Source organism: Canis lupus, chromosome 36 (assembly GCF_011100685.1).
Source record: "Canis lupus familiaris isolate Mischka breed German Shepherd chromosome 36, alternate assembly UU_Cfam_GSD_1.0, whole genome shotgun sequence".
Taxonomy (NCBI): Eukaryota; Metazoa; Chordata; class Mammalia; order Carnivora; family Canidae; genus Canis; species Canis lupus.
This window is the reverse complement of record NC_049257.1, coordinates 30,643,792-30,666,112: the sequence shown is the minus strand read 5'-3', so window position 1 is coordinate 30,666,112 and position 22,321 is coordinate 30,643,792. Positions and strand designations below refer to the sequence as shown.

General features: G+C 44.4%; 1 long non-coding RNA gene across 1 annotated transcript; it reads left to right on the top strand.

Moving 5' to 3' along the window:
- Nucleotides 1–2,712: 2,712 nt before the first annotated feature.
- Nucleotides 2,713–21,471, top strand: LOC102156907. Its single transcript, XR_005384910.1, has 3 exons — nucleotides 2,713–2,882; nucleotides 9,000–9,108; nucleotides 20,745–21,471. It is a non-coding gene; the product is annotated as an uncharacterized LOC102156907 (long non-coding RNA).
- Nucleotides 21,472–22,321: the final 850 nt, after the last annotated feature.

Sequence of the window (22,321 nt, the reverse complement as noted above, 5' to 3'; positions counted from 1 at the left end):
TTTCTCTTGCAAATTGATTCCTAATGTAACATAGATCATTTCTCTACCCTACTATTTCTCCAGAATATGAGATCTTTCAAACAAATGTATTTTTCAAATTTTTGTTCGTTAAGCTTACTTACCACATGAATTTGCTGGCAACAAATTCCTCCCATTGCTTTTCTCAAACAAGTCACATAGTGATAGCATTTTTATAAATCCTAGTTTTAAAAAAAATCTCGTAGAATTATAAACTCTTCAAATTTCCTATCAGTCACTCTTTCCAAAAACTCAATTACAGTTAATAAGTGCACACTTATTTGCTTCTTTGTATGCTTTCCAAGCTAATTTTCATGTGTCTCAATTTGTAATAGTTTCTACAAATAATTTTAATAGAACTTTACTCATATGAATAGGGCAGAGAACAGCTATTAATGTAAAATTGGATTTTTCTTGATGGGATGAATAATTAATCCCTCTACTACAAATTTATTATTTTAATATTGAATTATTTTAGATATGTAACATAATTTTTCATAATATATAGTATCAAAATCTAGTGTATTTGCCTCCTGCCATAGAATATGAATTTATTTTTTACCACATTAAATCTTGGCTTATTCCTCCACTCCCCATGAAGTGGAGAAATCCTGCATCAGTCTATTATTTGAGAAGGATGGAGCCTACTCTGGGAACAAGACCCCAGCATACAGAAAACTGGGTGGAAGATATCCCTACTCCTCCGATCATATAGATCATCACTGAGATGCTGATAGTCCAAACCCAAAGGTCCTCCTCAAGAACCCACAGCTTCTCACTCTCAATGCCATATGGATTTTTAGGACCTTTTGCAGAAGATTCAATCAAAGATGCAGAATATTGATGTTTCTATAGCAACATACTACGTAGTTACCTTTCCATGAAGATATGAAGATTGTGATAGCCCTAAAAACTACAAATTCTCATTCCTTCTCAGTAACTGGTGGCTCCTTCTCTATTACCAACATGGTACCATGCTATCCCTTTGATGCCAAACTCTTGTCTCCATCCTCAAAGTCCTTGGTCAGCACCTATACCAGCTATGTTGTCTCAGAAAGCAGGGCAGGTAGGGCATAGCTGAGTAACGGGCAAAGAGGAAATGCATGTTGATATCAGTTCCAGGGTGCTCCCGTCCGCAAGATCGTGCTAGCAATCGGCTCTGCTTCAGCTCGCTTGGCGACGTTCTCCAATCTGCTCTCCAAAACGCTCTTCAGCCCCTCCTGAAACTGCCCACTTGAGCCATTTGAACCAAAAGACATCCTGATGTTGAAACACTAGAACCGAACTGTTTTCATCGTAACATTTATCAAGGTTTGTCAGTTATTGTTTTAGTTTTATAAAATGTGACGTAATGAAAAATTTCTCATTATTACTGTAATCAGCCTATTTGAGAAATCCAGTGCTAGAAGCTTTATTGAAGCTTAAAATCTTCAGTGATGGACTTCCTGGAAGCAGCATTTCCTTGCCAAGAAAGTACAAAGCTATCTCAATGAACACAGCTGCAGAACTGCAGACTTACAGTTCGTGCTATAATTCTCTACGACTGAGCATCAGGATTATATATATTAAATATATGTATTATGTATATTAAATATATATTTAAAAATATATATATAGTTTTAATACATGGCTTTCAAATGAAGTAGTCAATTTTTATAATTTTGAGTCCTTTCCACTTAACATATCCCACAAAAGCAAAGTGTACCATAAAAATCTTGGCTTTCAGGCAGCCCGGGTGGCTCAGCAGTTTAGTGCTGCCTTCAGCCCAGGGCGTGATCCTGGAGACCCGGGATCGAGTCCCACGTCGGGCTCCCTGCATGGAGCCTGCTTCTCCCTCTGCCTGGGTCTCTACCTCTCTCTCTCTCTCTCTCTCTGTGTTTCTCATGGATAAATAAATAAAATCTTAAAAAAAAATCTTGGCTTTCCAATCAAATGAAGGCAACGCTAATTTGTACACGCTATGTTATAATATTTATGGTTTCCATAAAATTAACTCATCAATTTTACTCTTCATAATTATCTCATTATTCAAATGAGGAAATAAAGGGTCAGAATCAAGGTTAAGTACCTTCGGAGACTACCCAGCAAATAATTGTGAATAAAAGTAGCGCCTAGTCACCCTGAGTCCAGCCCTCTGTCTCCTCTTTGCACCAAGGATCACGTGAAAGACTGGAGAAGAGATGCCGGGGGCCTAAGATCTCACAGCGCTGGATAATAAGGTTTATAAATCCTCCCTTCTAGCTTCGCTGAAAGCGTCGCTCTTATATACTGTTCTATACCCTAAAGTGATGATTAGGCTGAGAAGCTAAATCTGCCCTCTGATGGGCCCGAGAAGGGCAAACTGCAAAGAATTTCCACCGAATGAAGGCTGAAGGAGTGAATCACCCAGGAAAGACCTCCCAGCACACGTCAGGGATAAAGGTTGTCCCAACCTGAGGGATAAAACACTCCCTTGCCTAGAGTACAGCTCTACCAGAAACTCGTTTTACAGAGTAGGATGTGGCCTTTTCAGGGGATATAATATCCTGGGACTGTGATTTCATTTTAAATGCAGAAAACTGGCAGGTAGAGCTGTCTAACCAACGGTGACAGCAGATCGGATTTCCCGGCATCTGTTGTCTCCGACGGTAACTCCTAACTCACCTATGACCGAGTCGTCTATGACGTCTGTGCTCACAAAGTTCTCCTTGCGCTCAGATACTCGTAGACAAAACGATGCTTGGTTCTGTCCTAACAGCAGTCCAGGAAGTGGAAACCGCCGGAAGCAGCCTGGGGGCAAGTGAGCTTGCACCTGGCTGTGATGCCTCCCCACCTGGGCTCAAAGCCCCAGTGCGCGGGTGGATCCCTGGGGCTCCTGCTAGCAGGTGGGTTGTGAGGGCCGCTGTCAGCTGGGGCCCAAGCCTGCACTTTTACCAGGTTTGCGTGATGCTTGCTGCTGGTTCTCAGACCACCCTTGGAGTGGCAAGATGATAGCCGGATCCTAAAAGTAAAGAATTTGGAAGATCATTTTCAATAAGCTTCTCACGCACCAGGAACAGAAAATACTTGGAAAGTTCATCGATACTGGGAATTGCAGTGTTTGCCAAGCCAGCTGCAGTCAACCTGAGTGTGTCCTCAGTACAGTGCATTCCACATGGTTGAGGCCAAAGAAGAGAATAGCCTGGGGATGATCCTGAAATATGTCAGTGATAAATGTTAGAATTAATGCCAGTGATAAAGCACATCTTTGCCTAGAGGATAGCTCCATCCAAAATTAAAAAAAAAAAAAAAAAAGAAAAGTAGGCTCTATCTCATCGTATGTTTGTCAAACCCAAACCACTGCAAAAAATATTCTGCTAAGTTTAATTTCTGGGGAAAAAAAAATCTTTGCACATAGTAAGCTATGTTTTAATTTTTAGGTAATAAAAGGTATATATTATAAATAAATAAATAATATATTAAATATATAAATTAAAAAATATATTATTAATAAAGGTATATATAATCTAGCTTTTCTTCTTACAGTTATTCAGAAACTTGAGACCTTTTTTTAAAGGCCATCATAGGTATCAATTCTGAAAGAAATAACAAATATAATTGAATCTTATTGCTTCCTTTCATTTCTATGGTTTTATATTCCTAAGACTCTTATTTTGCCTTACACTTAACCATGTAAGTGTCTCCAAATAGCTCAGGAGGTAATTGGGAAAATAAGAAACGAGAAAATAATAAAACAAAGAGGGAGAGGGGATTTGGAGGAAGGTCTACACCTCAGCATTTCATTTTGGGGGGCAATTGCAAACGGTATTGGGATTTTAATTTGCATATCCACTTATTCGTTGAAAGCACATCGAAATACCATTGATTTTTGCATGTTCACCTTGTATCTTGTGAATATGCTACACTCACACGTTGTAGGTATATTTTTCTGCCTTCCTTCATGTTCTCTGCGTAGACAATCATGTCAGAGGCAAATACGGCCAGCTGTATTCTTTTCCGATATGTATATTTTTAAAATTTTATTTCTCTTATGTTTATCATTTTCTTCTTTCTACCTACATTGGGTTCATTTTGCTGTTTTTTGGGTTCTTGAGGCGGGGGCTGAGACTACTGATTTGAGACCTTTTCTTCCTTTCTAACATATGTAGTTGGTGTTTTGCTATGTCTCACGAGTTTTGATGTATGGTGTTTTCGTTTCCATTCAACGTATTTTGTTATTTCTTAATGTTATTAGCTTGTGTCTGTAGCGAAAGGATTATCTAGTGTTATTCAGTTTCCGAGTGTTTAGTTTTTCCTCTTATCCATGTATTACTGTTTTCTGGTTTTATCCCATTGTAGTTGTTGACAAATTTGTGCAGTATTAAGTCTTTTAAATTTTTCAAGGATTATTTTATGGCCGTGGATGCGGTCTACCTCGGAATATCTTTGCGTCAGTGGCACTAGAACATATTTTCTGCTGTTGCTGGAGAGGGTGTTCTGTAAAAGTTCTATTTGTGGCTGTAACTTTCTAAATTTTGTGTCTTTCAAGTGTGTTTGTTGTAGGCCACGGAAGCATCCTTATGATGGCTTTTTTAGAATGTCAGACAATCTTACTATCTCTGTCATCCCAGTAGTCTTTTTCTTTAGGTTAGGATCTTCCTGGTTCTTAGTATTACCAGTGATTTTTGGTTGAAAGCCGGGAAGCTTGGGTATTATGTCCTGAGACTCTAGACCTTCTGTTCTAGCTGCTTCTGACCTTGGTCCACAGGAGAAAGGATGGTGCTGTCTTGTTTCCGCGTGTGGAAGTCCAGCTTCTCCACTCCAGCTCTGTTGACACTTTTTGAAGATGTTCCTCACTATTGCTGACCAAGGGTGGGAGCTCTGGGTCCCAAGGAGGCCTCGACTGATACCTCCTAGGCTTAAGAGAAAGGGGTTCCTCATTATTGCTCTTCGCGGGGCCTCCACTGACACCAGAGAGGAGTGTGGCCTCATTAACAGTGGGCAGTGGTGAAAGTCCTGCCTCTCCCCCTGGCCTCCTCTGACATCATCTTAGTGGGGAGAGCCAGGGCCCTCATCACGGCTAGTGGAGGTCAAATCCAGGTTCCCACGGGGCTGGCCTCCACCAACACCGTGGTGACATCAGGGACTCTTTACATCCTGTGTCCCTCCCGGGCCTCTGATACCAACAGGGGGGTTGGGATGCTTCCGTGCAGCAGGTGGAAGGTTCAGGCTCACCTGGCGACCGTGAAGTTGAGGTGCCCCTTCTAACATTTGTTGTTTTGAGAAAGGCCAGACCACAGGTTCTTCTGTGATGTTTGCTTGGGGCAGAGTGGCTATTTGGCCAGGCTACACCTTCCCTGGCACGTTGGCTCGAGACAGCAGGCTTTCGCTGGAGCTTTTTGGGCCCGTGTGCATTTGGTTTCTGGGTTGCCAGCCTCTGGGGAGCGTTCGTCAAAAGGAAAACCAAAGAATTCACCACTGTGTCCTTCCCTGGGTGGGGACCACCTTCTCCTTTCAACTTTTCTATCATATGTTGGTTTTATATATAATACCCAGTGTTTGGTTGTATTTAGTGAGACAGATTTGGTAAAATATGTCTATCCTAACTTCCCGGAAGCAGAAACTATTCTCTCAATATAGTTTTAATTTGCCTTCCTCTTATGATGTTTAAGAGCCTTTATTTAATCTTTTTTGTGCATTTTTTGCCCTCTTTGATAATTATGTCTTATTGTCTTCTTGGCTCCTATCTCCTGCCCACTTTTATAACGGGGCATTTGTATTCTCCGCAGCTTGTAAGAGTTCATTACATATAAAGGATCTTGACCCTTTATGTCTGATGCATATTAAAATACTTTCTTCTAGTTCTTTATGTGTTTATTGAATCTGGTGGTCAAGTGAGGCAAACTTATTTTTTAAAATTCTTATGCAGTCCAATGTGTCCATCTTTCATTTCATCAGGATTGTGAGCTGTATAGGTTTTGTGTTGCTGCTGTAACAGATTTGCCGTAACACAAATTTACTACTTACAGTTCTGCAAGTCAGGAGTCAATCGTAGATACTCCTGTCGCAGGAGTAAAACCAAGGCGTCGGCGGACAGCCTTACTTTCTGGAGGGCCTGTTCCATTCCGGCTCCTGTAGGTTGCTCATATTCCTTGGCAATCGCCCCTTTCTCCATCTGCAAAGTGAGTGTCGGGTGAAAGTCCTGTCACACCTTCTTCCACTGTCATATCTCCTTCTGATCTAACTGGGAAAGGTTCTCTGCTTTTAAGACTCCTGACTCTGGGAAACGAACTAGGGGTGGTGGAAGGAGAGGTGGGCGGGGGGTGGGGGTGACTGGGTGACGGGCACTGAGGGGGGCACTTGACGGGATGAGCCCTGGGTGTTATTCTGTATGTTGGCAAATTGAACACCAATAAAAAATAAATTTATTTTAAAAAAAGTGGAAAATCTCTCCACTTCAAAGTCCTCACCCTAATGACATCTGCAAATGCCCCTTTGCCATGTGAGGTAGCATATTCAAAAATTTTAGGAATTAAAAGCAGACGTTCTCGGAAGCCATTCTTTGCCCTGCATGTGGTTCACAGGTAAAAAGCCCTTCTCTATAGTCTGGTTATAGAGCAATTCACCCTTTTTCTCTAATTCTTGTGTTAATTTCCTATTGCGACTATAACAAATTTAGTGACTTAAAACAATATACATTTTTCTCCTGCAGTTTTTGAGGGTCAATATTCAGAATGAGTGTTAGTGGGCTAACCCAGGTAATCACTAAGTTTACTCCTGAGGATTTTACATTTTTTGCATTTTCATTTACCCCTTGCACGGTTATCTCCTAGAATGAAAAAAGCTTACATTACAAGAAATAAGTTCCAGTGACATGGATGTTTCAGGGAAGACAGTAATAAATCAAAATGCTTGATTTAAAACTGAACCTTTGTTTTTAAAAATCTTGGAAAGAATTTTTGTATCAATTTGCAAATTATCCCAAGCATGTTTCAGGCAAAATTAAGAAATAAATTAGCCAATGTAAACATTGTATAGTGAACATAAGAATGTTTTAAGTGTCCAGAAATTTCAATTTCATGTAAAATAACCTTTTTTGCTATGTAGATATAAGATACAAATGTACAGTGCTTACAGTAAAAATTCATTTCTACTTATTAGTTACGCTGCCTATGCAGTCTCTAAAGAAGTCATCTAAACGTGTGTAATTTCATTAAAAATAATCCTCCAAAATAATAGGCATTACGTTATCTCATTTTCTAAAGCATATTCTACTTGGTTACTGAAAACCTTCTGTGAGAAACGTTGCCTAGGACTACAGCATTCAGACAAGCTCTCGGAGGCGGAAGTGAAGGCAGGTAGGCCGAGAAGCACCGCCTGAGCCACAGCCCCCTGGCGGCCCCGCACCCACGCGGTAGCTGGTAGGATGGCACCCTGAGCTCGGGTCTGGAAAGTGCAACTACCGACGCTGGGGACCCATCAGCTGGAGGTGACCTGTGACGGTCCCACCCACGGGTGCACTTGGAGATGCAGCTCACGCTCTGCCAACCTCACCCGCTCGTCCCGCAGTGAAACCGCAACATCTCCGGCCTGATCCCAGAAATCCCAAAGGATGCTCACTATTTTTTTTTCAAACCAAATCCTTAAGAGGTCTTGAGAGCTGTGTTCCTGAGGAGCTTCGTGAAGGTTGTGCACTCAAAGTCCCTCGAGGGCGAACCGTGACAAAGAACTCCAACCCTGTGCTGAAGGCCCAGGCGCTGGTGCCCAGGGATGCGGGAGAACACGGTGGAGAGGCTGGCTTGGCTCTGTGCTCCCAGGGCGCTCAGAGCCAGACGGAGACCCCAGGGAGGCCGGGAGGCTTCGAACGAGGGCGTACATTCTGCGAAGGACAGAAGAGCAAAGTTTCGGATTCAGAGACAAATTCAAAGGCAGCCTCAAAGTAAAATTTAGAATATAGAGGGGTGAAACGTCAAAATGATTTATTGAGTGAAAAGAGGAGGAACAGAATCCGAGAGACGTTGTATTTTATTTCAAAATAACACAGCCCACAGGGACAGTTTTGGAACAGAGAATGTAAAGATCAAACAAAGAAATCGGGGTGCATGGCCTCTCGGTATTTTTAAAATTGGGGCTAACCTGGAAAATACTGTATGGCTATAGACAAAGTATTTCTAATTTTTCTGAAGAAAATAAACACCTGGGGAAAAATACATTCATGACATTATGAATCCATTGTAATCCAAAATCCATTATAATTTTACCTAGGAGATCATAAGCCCTTTTAATAAGAAGAAATATAATTTATAGGGAAGCCTGGGTAGCTCAGCGGTTGAGCAACTGCCTTCAGCTCCGGGCTTGAACCCAGGTCTGGGGGTCAAGTCCCACATCAGGCTCCCCATGGAGAGCCTGCTTCTCCCTCTCTCTGTGTCTGTCCTGAGTAAGTACATCAAATATTTATAAAAAAAAAAAGAAATATAACTTATAAAATTGCAAAAGTTGTGCAGAGTAGCTAACTTTTTTCCTATAAATTCATGTATCACTTTACAGTTCTTAACTGTTGTGCAATTATAGGATTTTTTTTTTTTTTTAAGTAGGCTCCCCACCCGGTGTCCTGAGCTCCTATCAACAGTCTGACACTCAGCTGACCGAGCCACCCCAGTACCCACAGGAATTTTTTTTTTTAATCAAAGAGAAAAATATTTACATTTCAAATACAAAGGAAAATTTTACATGATTTTTGGTCAGTCTCTAAGTCTCAACCACTCAGCCCTGGTTTTCCAAAACACACGAGACTTTTCAGTGGACAATTAGCTTTGTTAAGAGGATCCCCATCAAAGTAAACCCACCACAGGAAAGGCAAGCGGAACAGATGCTTAGCAAGCTGCTAACCTTTTTACATGGAACGTTCGATTATTCTCTACACTTACTTTATAAAAAGAGACTTATCATTTGTGTTCTTAAACTTGCTTACGAGGAGCTCTGCCTACTGAAAAAATATATATATTTTATTATTTTCCTTCCAGGGAGGAAGATTCAAATAATGATCTATGAAGAGACAGAAATTCGAGTTACGGGGCTGTCACTTGAAGACTCTGCTGCTTGGCTTCTTAGCACGGTGTCGGTTATTTAGCGGTACGTTTGGTTCTGTGCATCAGAAACTCGAATCTGCTGCTTGGTCTTTTCTTCTCTAACAGGAAATTCGGAGGTAGGTAGCCTAGGATTGGCACGAGGGGAGCACCAGGTCACGGAGGAGGGTCTGAGCGGTGCTCCCTCTTCCCCTGAGTATCTACTTCGTGAAGCTGCTCCTGCGTGTCTGGATCCCCGGCCTGGGCTCCGCGGTGGGGATGGGGAAGGCAGGGAGGCTGCCCAGCTGCCTCCTCTTCACCTCAGGGTGTAGGTTCCACCCGAAGTGCCCTCAGGTTGCAGGGAGCGGGAGTCGGGCGTGTTCCCCCAGCAAAGCTCAGAGCTTCTCAGTAAGGGAGAGTCGGGGAAATAAACAGGTCGCAGGACATGTTTTCCACACCACTTCTTAACATACTCCGTCTTAATACTCTAACTGCTTAGGACTTCTGTGGAGCTTTAGCTTTTGCTGAAAGCTTAAGGGGCTGCTACGGGTGCTGTTAACAAGGACCCAGCATGTCCGTGTGCATCGTCGCTGAGCTGCAAGGACACAAGGTGGGCCTGTCCGACGCACCTGGCCCTGGACGCGCCGTGTGCGCTAGGCCGGCAGCAGGCAGGACGGACAAAGGGCAAACGTGTGTCATAGAAATGATCCATGAGAACCAGTTACCAGGAATTGCTAACCAGTCACGGGGTATCGCTAACCAGTCACTGGGTGTCGTTGACCAGTTACGAGGTATTGCTAACCAGCTAGTAGGTATTACTAACCAGCTACTGGGTATTGTTTACCAGTTACTGGGTATCGCTAACCAGTTACTAGGTGTTGCTAACCAGTTAGTAGATATTACTAACCAGCTATTAGGTATTACTAACCAGTTACTGGGTATTACTAACCAGTTATTAGGTCTTGCTAACCAGTTACTGGGTATTGCTAACCAGTTACTAGGTGTTGCTAAGAAGCTACTGGGTATTGCTAACCAGTTACTGGGTATTACTAACCAATTACTGGGTATTACTAATCAGTTATTAGGTCTTGCTAACCAGTTACTGGGTATTACTAACCAGTTACTGGGTATTACTAAGCAGTTATTAGGTCTTGCTAACCAGTTACTGGGTGTTGCTAAGCAGCTACTGGGTCTTGCTCACCAGTTACTGGGTGTTGCTAACTGCTCCCGAGAATTCAGTGAAAGGACGTTTTGACTTAGCAAGTCTTGACAAGTTGGAGCATTTCTTTGGTCTTACAACTTTTTTTTAAGATTTTATTTATTCATGAGACACAGAGAGAGAGAGAGAGAAGCAGAGGCACAGGCGGAGGGAGAAGCAGGCTCCCTGCGGGGACTCGATCCCAGGACCCCGAGGTCACGCCCCGGGCCGAGGGCAGTGGCTCAACCACTGGGCCCCCCAGGGATCCCCCATGGGGACATTTCTGCAAAGCTAGTCCAGCTGCAGAGTTCCCTGTGCGATTATCCAGGGTCTTGGCTGCAACTACACCCGCCCCCGGCCTACCCCACCTGCTCCTTCCTTCGCCATCACGGGGGTTCCGGTCTCCCCCACAGTCTGCTTCCTCACGAGCGGCCCAGGGCTGTCCCTCCACGGCCTGGGCCTGGGAGGCACACTCTTACACGATAGTCTGAGCAAGGCCGCCCCGGCAAGGTGGCAGCCCCGACGGCTGCCGTGGAGAAGCTGAGGCGGCCTTGAACGCAGCGGCCGAGCCAAGGGTGAAGTGATGCAGTGGAAGGAGCGCGCCCTTAGTGGGGAGGACCTCGGGAGGGCGATGCTCGTGAGGGCCGCGGCCCCTGGTCGGCCCTGGGCAGATGAGGAGGAAAGGAGGGCGGTGACTGGCGGTGACTGGCGGGCCATTAAGGACAAAGTCTGAAGGCCACGATGTGTCGGCACCAGGTGGAGAGACTCGCCGCCCTCTGGAGGGAAGAAAAACACTGAGGATGAGATTCCGGATGGAGAGGAAAGGCTGCCTCCAGAGGAGGCTGGATTTGTGGAGCCCAGTACCCCATGTCAGGGTTCCGACCGGGAGGAAATGGGAATCTGACACATGGAGCGGGGCACGTGGACAAATGCATTCCCAAACCTGGGTGATCGGATCCCCCGGGCCCTCTGAGCCTCCAGGAAGGTCCCCGCCTTCCCTGTGGAAGGTCTGTCCTCTCCACTCGCTTTTAGAGGCCGGAGGAGTCCTGAACCGGCAAGACAGGACACAGCCCTCCTCGGGATCGACACCGTGTGTCCCCTGGGCCACCAGACCCAAGACTAGAGTAAAATCACAACATGATTTGATTATGTCGGCGCATCTCACCGCACGGCCCGCGCAGGGCATCGTCACTAAACCCCACCTAGAGCCTGGGTGTGGTCTTGTCTTCCCGCCCACGAAGGTCAGACCTTGGGGGGCGGCGCTGTTGACAAGGACTGCCTGCGTCACATCAGGTCGCACCAAGGTCACACCTATTTCACGGTGCAGGAGCTAGAGCGGTGCCCCGGTGCCACCTCGGGGCATCAGGGCAAAGCTTGGGTCCCGGACAGCACGACGTCTTCTTGGAAAGGCACCTCGGCATCCCCTTGGAGGCGACTCCCTGGGAGCACGGAGAGTCATCCTTCAGTCGATGGCCGCTGACGGGCAGACTGTGCGGCCCTGTCACCCAGGGTGATGCTCCCAGCTACCCCCCGAGACCCACAAGAGGAATTCGTGCCATGGTTGGCTCCATGGCTTCGCACGTCTGGGCTCCCGAAGCAGAAATGCTTCTACGGGAACGTAGCAGGAGCCGCACTGAACCTTGCTGGGCCTGCGCCATGGGCCTCGCTCTTCCCCCCACGGGCGTCCACCTGGGGAGAGTCGCACATGGCAGGAATCTGCAAGGGCTGCTAGCCCGGGTCGCTGCGGAGCATCCTCTGCCTCCCCGTAGCAGCTGCGGCCGGACGAGCCCCGGCGTCTGCTTCCCTCATCTTCCTAGTGTCCGTTTCTTCACAAGCAAAGACCCGTCAAGACGAGGGAGGACTATTCCACACGGGAGGAGCCTCGCTACCCGTCGTCGGGTGGGACGTCCCGGGCCCTGCTGTTCCGGCCGCCAGAACACTGCTTTCCAGGGGCCCGTGTGTCCCCCCCCCCGGCACTGGCTCAGGCCGAAGGGGTGCCCCACCCAAAGGGGCCGCCGCTCCCCGCAGGACGGTGCGTGTGGCCCCGGATCCGCGAGGGGTGCGGTGCCCTCTTCTCCATCCCGAGCTTCTCTGGAGGGTCCTGCAGCCCCAGGGCTCCCCCCGGCTGGGTGCGCCCAGCCGCCTCCCAGTTGGGCCCCGTCAGGCCTCCAGGGACAAGGCCCGGGGACTGCAGACTCCCGTCCCCTGTGAGCCTCAGGGAGCTGAGGGCACTGTCGCCTCTCAGCCACTTTGGTGCATGTGCAGGACGCACGGCAGCCCCGTGGGGCCTCCTCACCAGGGCAGGCCCGGCCACCTCCTCCGGGCCCAGGCCTCTGGGAGGTGACAGCTCCCCGCAGCCCGGTCCTGCGGGCTCCCCTCTATCCCGCCTCTCAGTTCTCCGACCTGTAGCCCAGCTTAGGACTTTTCACCTCACATCTTTCATTCTGCTCATCCCCTCCAGTTTCCCCTTTTATCCAAGTTTCACATTTTTGCTAAGATGTTCTGAGCGCTCTTCGACTTCGTGCAAGGACAGCAGCTGAGAATATCCCGGCCACGCATCCTTAGGGGATCACGGAGGACAGATACGAACTTCAGTCATGCAATGTGTTAGCAACACATGGACCGACCTTAAAATGTTTTGCGGTGTGGCTTTGCTTCCTCAATCACGATTGATCAACTGTTTCTGAGTCAACTCTCGGGCCATGATGTCCTTCGAGAACAAGTATGATTCTGCAGATATGAGTACAAGCAAGGAAGGTGACAAGCAGGCGGCCGAGAGTTGGTGAGCGAGACGCCTGCGTAGGATACGGTGTATTCGCCGTGGTCGGTCATCGAGCAGCGCGTCACAGAGGCCGTCAGCAGGCAGACGGGGCGGCGGACCGGACCCCATAAGCTGATACTAAACCCACGGACTCAGCAACGTCCGAGTGGAGGTGAAACTGTAAAAATGTGAGATTTAGTAGTGAAGGAGCCTGGATGTGTACTTGTGAAGGAAGAGACGGAAGGGCGCAGACTGATGGGCGGGTCCCCGGGGAGGCACGGAGGGACGGAGCAGTTAGGCAGGAGACGGTGGCTCTCAGCCCCCGCGCACCTGCTGCAGGTGCACCCGCAGCCCCCACAGTGGGTCGTGTTTCTCGAGTGTTTCATCCAGTTTGGGTTTGGGTTTGAGTCCCTCCTTGGGATACATTTCAAGTCATAGAAAAAGCACGAAGGGATGCAAGCTGGGCCTCGTGGGCCTCCCGGTCCTGCAGCCGCGCTGGCACCAGAGCTCCTGGCGGGGTCCCGCCGAGGGCCGCGGGCACCAGGTGAGGCCAGGTGAGGCCTCCGCAGCCCCAGCCCCTGCCCCCCGTTGCCTCGGCCCAGCTGCGCGGGGTGCAGCTCTGCACAGCCAGTCCCGGGAGGCCGCGCCTCGCTTTCACTAAAGGTGTCGCGTGGAGCACAGGGCAGCCCAGGCGTGCGCCCCTCGGGGAGGCAGGCCCAGGGAGACTGTTCTGGAGCAACAGACCAAGCTTTGCTGTTGAGTCACTTGGTGACGTACAGGAGAGCGGCCGCAGTCTCCCCGCCTCGCAGAGCCGGTTACTGACCCCAGGACTAAACCACCGCGTCTTAGGCAGGAAGGCTGAGGCTCGAGGACCTTAATCTTTGCTTTCCGAGGTCACAGTGTCATGAGGCGCTGCAGGTGCTGGCCATGCCCCCCCCCCCCAGCAGGTGCGCCTGGCTCTGGCTGCCCCCGGGGCCGAGTGCTGTGTGCAGGCCCCAGACCCCTGCCCCGGCGGGCAATGACCTGGGCACCCGGCCCCCAGGTCACCGCTGACGACGCGGGCCTCGGCCGGGGGTGGCCTTGCTCAGGACACCTGCACTCGGTCGTCGTGACCCAATTTGAAACCTAACATGTCCAGCTCGACTAGACCCGTTGGAAAGGCTGGTAGGATGTGCTCCGTGTACCCGTTCATATCCGTCTTCACCAGAAGCATCGCTCCACTCAACCTATTTACGTGCTATGTGCTGTGAATGAGATTACGCTCCTTTACTTTCATTGTTTTGTGGGGCTTCTATTTTTTCAATCATTTCAATCTATGACCATACAACCCTGTACAGGGCTTTCCTTCTGCATGAACTTAAGCACGTTAAATCCTTTACTAAATCCTTTACTGTGCCCCCGAGGCTCTTTATCTACCTTTGGCAGGTAAATACTAACCCTTAAAATGAAGTAAACAGGGTCTCTGAAGTGCATTGGAAGATATCATTTGTGACATTTCTACAATTAAAAAAAAAAAGTCTACGGGGCGCCTGGAGGCTCAGGGGTCGAGCGGCTGCCTTCAGCTCAGGGTGTGACCCCGGGGTCCTGGGATCGAGTCCTGCATCGGGCTCCTGCAGGGAGCTTGCTTCTCCCTCTGCCTGTGTCTCTCACGAGTAAGTAAAGTCTTTTTTAAAAATCTACTGTTTTTATTGAGTTCCTATAAAATTAATGCCCTCTTAGTGCTGGTTTGATTGTCACCACTTCTATATTTCTGATGCATTCTGGTCTTTCTTTTTTTATTTTTTTATTTAACAGGCCTTTCTTCTAGGGCCTAAGTCTAGAGAAAACTGGCACTTCTACAGTTCACTTCTTTTTATGTCTATATTTTGCTTTCTTGACATTTCGAGTGTTACGTTGATAAAAATTTAGCCAGCAAACATGTAGGTTAGTTACCACATATCTCAAGGAGCTGTTAGTATTTTCTTTTAAATAAACTTTTGAATTCAGAACACTTTTAGAATTGCAGAAGAATCACAAAGCTAGAACAGGGGATTCCCATGTATTGCACACCGACATCCCCATAATTGACATATTTTGTATTTGTTACAATTAAGGTATTAAAACTGATGTGTTATTATTAACTAAAGTCCACAAATTATTCATATTTTCCTAAGTTTTAGCCAGTGTCCTTTTTTCTGTTTCAGGATCCCATTAAAGGGTCTTTTGGTTCCCTCCAGTTCTCAGCAATACTGAATAAAGTCGCAATGAACGTAAACATACAGGGTTTTGTGTAGATGTAAGTTTTCAAATCAGTTGGGTAGAGACCTACGGGAGTAGTTGCTGACTTCAATGGTAGGATTGGGTTTAGTTTTGCAAGCTACTGCCAGACTGTCTTCCAAAGTCGCTGCCCCGTTTTATGTTCTCACTGGCAGTGGATGAGCGTTCCTGCCGTGCGTGCTACATCCTTGCCTGCAATTGGTAGTTTCAGTATTTTGGATTTTAGCTATTATTATTTAATACGGGAATTCTAGATAGGAAGAGGCAGCTATTATCAAAAATAGCCAAATCTCTAGCTTTTTCACACTGATTTTTTTCCCCTGAGAATCATTAGCCCAAGTAAGATGTTTCAAAGTCTGTTTCACAATACTTCAACATCAGTTACTTCACGAAACTCAACACACCATTAAGTCAGCTTTGTGCCTGAATGTAGCTTCTCCTATAAAAAGAAGCTAGAACCAAAATCGCAACTAGCAACTAGAGGAACATTCTTTAAGACGTGGTACCAAGTTAAAAAAAAAAAAAATTAAAAATCTAACACTACACAATCCAAAGTGCATCATGTGCTTTGATGTTTGAACCGTTTATTTCAATAGAGTATCTAGAACTTGTGGATTTTACAGTATTTATTATGGAAACCCACTTTCACAAGTTTCTGTCACATTGTCTGACTGTCTCATGTGGACTGTGAAAACCCAAAGCTAGAACAGTCGATGGTGAATGATCCTTTTTTTTTTTTTTTTTTTTAATTTATTTATGATAGTCACAGAGAGAGAGAGAGAGAGAGGCAGAGACATAGGCAGAGGGAGAAGCAGGCTCCATGCACCGGGAGCCCGATGTGGGATTCGATCCCGGGTCTCCAGGATCGCGCCCTGGGCCAAAGGCAGGCACCAAACCGCTGCGCCACCCAGGGATCCAAATGATCCTTTTATTACAGAACCGATAGGTGATCTCTGCTCTACAGGATTAACTCAGTGGAAGGCTGTATAAAGTTTTCCCTCAATGGTACCATATGTAGAGCAAAACCATAGAGGTCAAAAGAGCAGCGTTGACATGAGTAAGCAAGTTAAAAAAAAATATTGTGTAGAACACATTGGCATTACGTAGCATTAAGAGACCTAGATAAAGAATTAGGAAATAGAAACTCATTTTGTGAATTTGTTTTACAAAATCTTGCTATAAAAACAAACATGTTTTACAAATGCATACATCGTCACTGTCTTATTTTGTAGTTTGTTTTTTTTTTTTCTTAATTGGAAATTTTTACAAAAGCTTAACCAGAGTGAGCCTGTCTACCTCTCATCCTGAGTCTGTCTGGAATATTGGAATATTAATGGAAATCACATTGCTCTGTAATTGCCTTGGCTCTAATTCATATTGATTCGCAACTATTATGAGGTGTCAGGTAATAAAGTCAAGAAAAACATGAAAAAACATCTGAGTGGTTGGTTATGCACTTTAAACGAGAAGAAATGTTTACATGGTGCCCAATATTCATCAGGAAAAAGACATATCTTTTTTTTTTTAATTTTTTTTTCTTTATTTATGATAGTCACACACACAGAGAGAGAGAGAGAGAGAGAGGCAGAGACACAGGCAGAGGGAGAAGCAGGCTCCATGCACCGGTAGCCCAACGTGGGATTCGATCCTGGGTCTCCAGGATCGCGCCCTGGGCCAAAGGCAGGCGCCAAACCACTGCGCCACCCAGGGATCCCAGGAAAAAGACATATCTTGTGAATGAAACTCACTCGTGCAGAATAGAGCTACGGAGAGGCAAGCGCCTGCTCGGCGGAAGGCACCACTGACCGGGGTTGCAGATGCTCATTGTTTAAGACCCTTTGTCTAAGGAAAATAAAGGTCCGTATGAAATTGCTATTCCACAGTACTTTAGGACCACATTTCTGTAGTTTGCTAATAGCAGCTCTATATTACGCTGGTCTACAATTTTTGAAACCATATTTTTAACTCCAGTAGTTGGCACAAGGCCTAAAGCATCTGCCTTATTCTGGGAAATCTGGCTGCCACGATTAGTGGTCTGACTACAGTATTTCCATACGAGTAAGTTCCCACTGATACACTTGTGGTTTCACATATACCAAAAAATATTCTATGATGAGTGTTGGATGGAAAAGATGGTGCATCTCACAACGATCTTTCTGGCCACATGGACATACCACAGTTTGTATCAGGGATCTTGAAATGCCGGCAGTCCGAGGCATACATTACTCCTGCCAATATATATTCATTACTTATAATACCATTTTCTTTTGATGTGTCAGCCTTAAGGAAATGAAAGGAAAAGAAATGTCTGTAAAACGTCTCTGAAATTTTCATCGAATATCCCAAACTGCCTTAATAACTGCCGTAAGCCAAATTCAGGATAACATTTCTAGAAACTTCAGTCCTGTATGTCTGCGTGGATGTCTCTCTCTCTCGCTGGAAAGGAAGCAGAGACTGAAGAAAAAAACCTGGGTGCAGAGAGTTCAATTGTCCCTTCAGAATATGTGCAGTTACGGCCATAAAAGGATCAGTGAAGGACAAGAACTTGTTGTTTTTTTCCTTCCAATCCGTATCCACTCAGGAGAATAGACTCTAGTCAGCACAACAGGACCTCATCAGAGAGGCCTTTTAACATAAGGCATCTGTCTTAAGTATTAAAAATGTGACTTCAGTTTTCCTCTTAAATACCATCACAGCTGACCTTTTGAAACAGAACTGAAGTTTCTCTCTGCTTGAAATTCCTCATTCTCCAGAAGAACAATAATCAATTAATGCATTTATTTTAATCTTGCTTGGCCTTTCTCGAGAGCAAGCACATTCCCAAATAGTTCTCTGTGTCCTTTAAGCCCTCGTTACGTTGTCACATTTTACATCCTAAAGATGCACTAACCATAGCAGATCTCCTCATAGTCGTTAAAGAGAAAGATAAGTCGTATCACATGCAAGTTAATATTAAATATTATGTGAGATGAAAACACTTGAACATGTAAAATTCAGAATGATGAAACGTGGTCTTCCTTTTATTTTTCCCTTATATTTTGCTTTGTTAGTTGTTAGGCAATTTTCAGGCGTCACTTTTGGGGACATTTTTGGTCTAATTTTGCTCTGACCTTCTAATTTTTAGTTGGGGAACAGTGCGGGAAACAATCTGGTTTTGATGGAATCCCAAAGTTGTGTAAGTGTGTGTGTGTTCTAAATAAGCTCAACTAGGTCATATGACTCATGCGCTTTCCATGGTCTCATTGACTTTATGTCTACAAGCTTTCTAATTAATTTTATTTGATCAGATAGACATTCTTGATCGCCTCTTTTTGAAAAAGAAAAATCGACTGTTTGCTAAGAAGGAGGTACTGCTGTAGAGTTTTCAGTAAAATATCTTCCAAAGGTTTGTACAGATTCGATCAATTTGCATAGCAGAAATAAATACTCGAGCCCCTTGTGGTTTTCAAGGACAGCTGTTTTCTCCGGTTTCAGCTCTATGATTAAGGCTTAAGGAAGGATACAGAGTGATGAGAAATACAATTGCTACCTTTGGAAGATTTAACAGGCATGCTGGGGATTTCTGCATTTTCTGCATTTTCTTTTCTTTATAGGTACAGAAAAACAACAACAAAAACCCCACCAGACAACTTCCACGTTAAAGAGTATAGCTCATATGTCAGTGGCAAGGGTACTTCACTATAAAACCTAAGCACATACAAGTAGGTTCCTATACAATCCAGAAATATGGGGACACGGGGTGGCTCAGCGGTTGAGTGCTCAGCCCAGGGGTGACCCCGGGGTCCTGGGGTCCCGGGATTGAGTCCCACTCAGGCTCCCTGCATGGAGCCTGCTTCTCCCTCTGCCTGTGTCTCTGCCTCTCTCTCTCTCTTCTCTCTCATGAATAAACAAAATATTTTTAAAAAAACCCAGAAATCTGAAAAATTCTCTATGAATTTAAGTGTTTCTCTCCATGTCAACATCTTTAAGAATATGTGTGCTTTGATATTTCAACATAGTAGTATCTTATACATTTCAGCATTTCTTTGGTGGCATTTTCAAAGTTTAATGTTTATTTGGAAAGAGGAGAGTCCCTGAATTCCTTTGAGTCATGCATCATTGATCTTGAGGTTATCCTGAGAATTTGGCAAGACATTACTACTTTGAAGAGAACCATAGGCCCCACTTCTCCAGTGTAACTGAGCTCTGAGATCCTTCCTTCAGTGTGTCCCTAGGAGTAGGAAAGGTTGAGAAAGGAGAGAATCTTAGAATCATGCTTTTGCCCTGCATCCAACTTTATTAAAAGGACAGAATTCTGAGATTATACAAATTTTGAGATCATAAACAGATACAAAGGCTGGGACAGTTCTGTGGCTCTGCTGTCCCCTGTTATGAGACTGTTGACAGCCAGATGCACAATTTACCTAGGAGACATTGATTCAATATTTATTTAAACTAGTATATAAATAAAAGATGAAATATGGAGTTTCTGTGACATTTTTTGGTTAGTTTGGAGAACTTTGTTCCTTTTTTTATGCCAAGAATAGCTAATGTTCATGAACTTCATGAACCCCATTACAGGACTTTCCCAAAGTCAAAGCTCCGATCAGAGCTATGGCTGTAAGATCCAAGTATGAAGTTTAAAATCCTAGTTCAGTGGTTCTCTATAGATCAGACTGGGATGTTCTAGAGCAAAGAGTTTAAGTAATCTTATTTAAATTACTCAGAAATTCAAATAAGCTATGGCTTAGAAATTTTCGAACTGAAGTGATTCTAGGTTTTTCTGATCGCCATAGATGGCAGGAGGTGGTGGAACACATGGCCGGCTTATTTTCAGGTATTTTCCTGTTTAATTCCTTTTATGTTGAAAAGATGAAAACTGCAGGCATTACCAGAGAACTAAGGGAAATGAAAGAGGAATCACTATAGAAACAGCTTGTTGCATAATTGCAGCATACTTATTACTCTCTAGTCTACGAATGGTCCAAATTGCCTAAAAAATGAACAGGCCAAGTATCTGTGCACATTCACTCGGCCCAGTGGGGGTTAGTTGATATCTCTGAATATTTATGACTGTCCCTTCATTACCTGTCTCCCCCATTCCCCGTACTGTCTAGCACAACCTTTTTTTTTTCAATTAAAGCAGATGCCAAGAATAAAATAAATGAAGAACTGAATTGAAAAATGACGCATGAATGTGTGTATTTGGGCTTGTCTGTGAGAGAAATCAGTATATGCTGAATCCTTGCCAAACTTTCTCTGCACACACTTCTTACATATACTTAGCTACCTAATACCGATCATTTAGTGATTTTGATACTAAACAACTGATGTTTAAAATTATGTAAAAAAAGCAAAATGACACAGAGCATGGAAAAAAAAATTTAAATTTGTCCCAGAGTTATATTAATTTTTTTCAGCCATTAGTAGACTTAGTCATAAAATTCTTTTATTTTTTCCTTTCAAAATGTAGCCAAGAAACAAACATCTTTCTTTGCTTTCTTTGCAGGAAAGAACCAGTCTCTGGATTATTTCCAGGCCATCCAGACAGCTATTTCAACTGGAACAAGTGACCTTTGGAACAGACTAGAACTTAGCAGCCTGGCCAGACAGAGAGGAGGGAGTAGTCAACTGGGAAGGGCCCCAACATGTTCTTGTGAAATGCCATTTGAAGTAAGAGGACAATAAAAATTAAGGACAAGTAAATGAGCTTAAAAATATCTAAAACCAATGAAAACTGTGTGACCACAATATGGGATTCAAGGAAAGATACAGTAGGAGTCTTTAGCTATCATTCTTTAATACACATGCTCAACCAATATGGTTCTCCACTCCCTTCAGTACAAGGAATGTCTCTTAATTATGTAATATTCACCTTTGAATCTCCATAGTCTTGGAAAACTCAGTAATCATCTGTTTTCCCTCCCTCATTGGCACCAAATTTCCTCAGTCTATGATTCTACAGTGGTCGTTAGACGCTCTTAGAGAATGGTCAAGACCTTTATTTAGCAAGTTATTGCTGCAGGGAGATAAAAGTTAAAATAATAGTAAAGAGTTCATGTGAGAGAACAAAGTGATTATCTTCTAACATTGGGTTGGAAGGCATGCTCTCCTTTTCTTTCACAGAGAGCACAGGAAGTTTTAGCTCAGGTCATTAGCAAGAAGTATGCTAAAGAAGCACGCAGCCTTTACTGAATGCTCATGGACAGAATGTTGCGCTTGGCACCCCAGGATATAAAAATGTCAAAGTAATCCTTTCTTCAAAGTTTTTGGAGAATAAATAGAAAAGTAAAAAAAAAAAAAAAAAAAAAAAAACTTTATTAAAAAATTATTTTTCCAAGACAGCATTTTATTTATTTTTGCAAAATATATCAATGATAATACAGTACAAGTTACCAAGAAAATACTATGGGATATCAGAATGTCCTCTCATAACTTAACGAGGCCCATTGTGTACTGGAGAATCTTTTTAAGAAGGTAATTCCTACAGCTTCTAGCCAGGTTTTCTTTAAAAGCCTTAATGCATATTCCAAACTGCCCATAGATAGACTCACATGCAAACCAGAAAAGTTTGACTTGATAAATTTTGAGTATGCATCTGAATTAATGCCAAAAACGTGGCTAAGGGAAATACATTTTTTCCAAATTTTTAGTTCTATAGTTATGGTAGTACTATGAAGTGGCACAAAACCCAATGTTAGTGATAGAGAAGTTCCATTATTTCAATTTACCATGTAAGATCAGAAAAATTTGAGACTTTAAACTCAACTCCCTAAGCATTCCATATTTTGCATATTACTTAACTATGATTTAGGAAATGCTGTATCTTAGAATTCATGAACCTAAGTGGTAGGAAATGAATCCAGAGAAAATAAGTTTTATAGGAGGTGTTTCTAGAAGTGGGTTGTGTTTGGTTCTTCACAACAGAAGATCAAGACGTGGAACAAGTCTATAAGAATTAAGGTTTTGTTCCATTTATAAGATGGACGTTGAAAGAGGACATTCTTGAGAAATGTGCCTGAACTTATCTAGGAAGGAGAGGACACAAGTTAGGCCTTTTCTGCGGAGACATGGGGATCCGAGGGC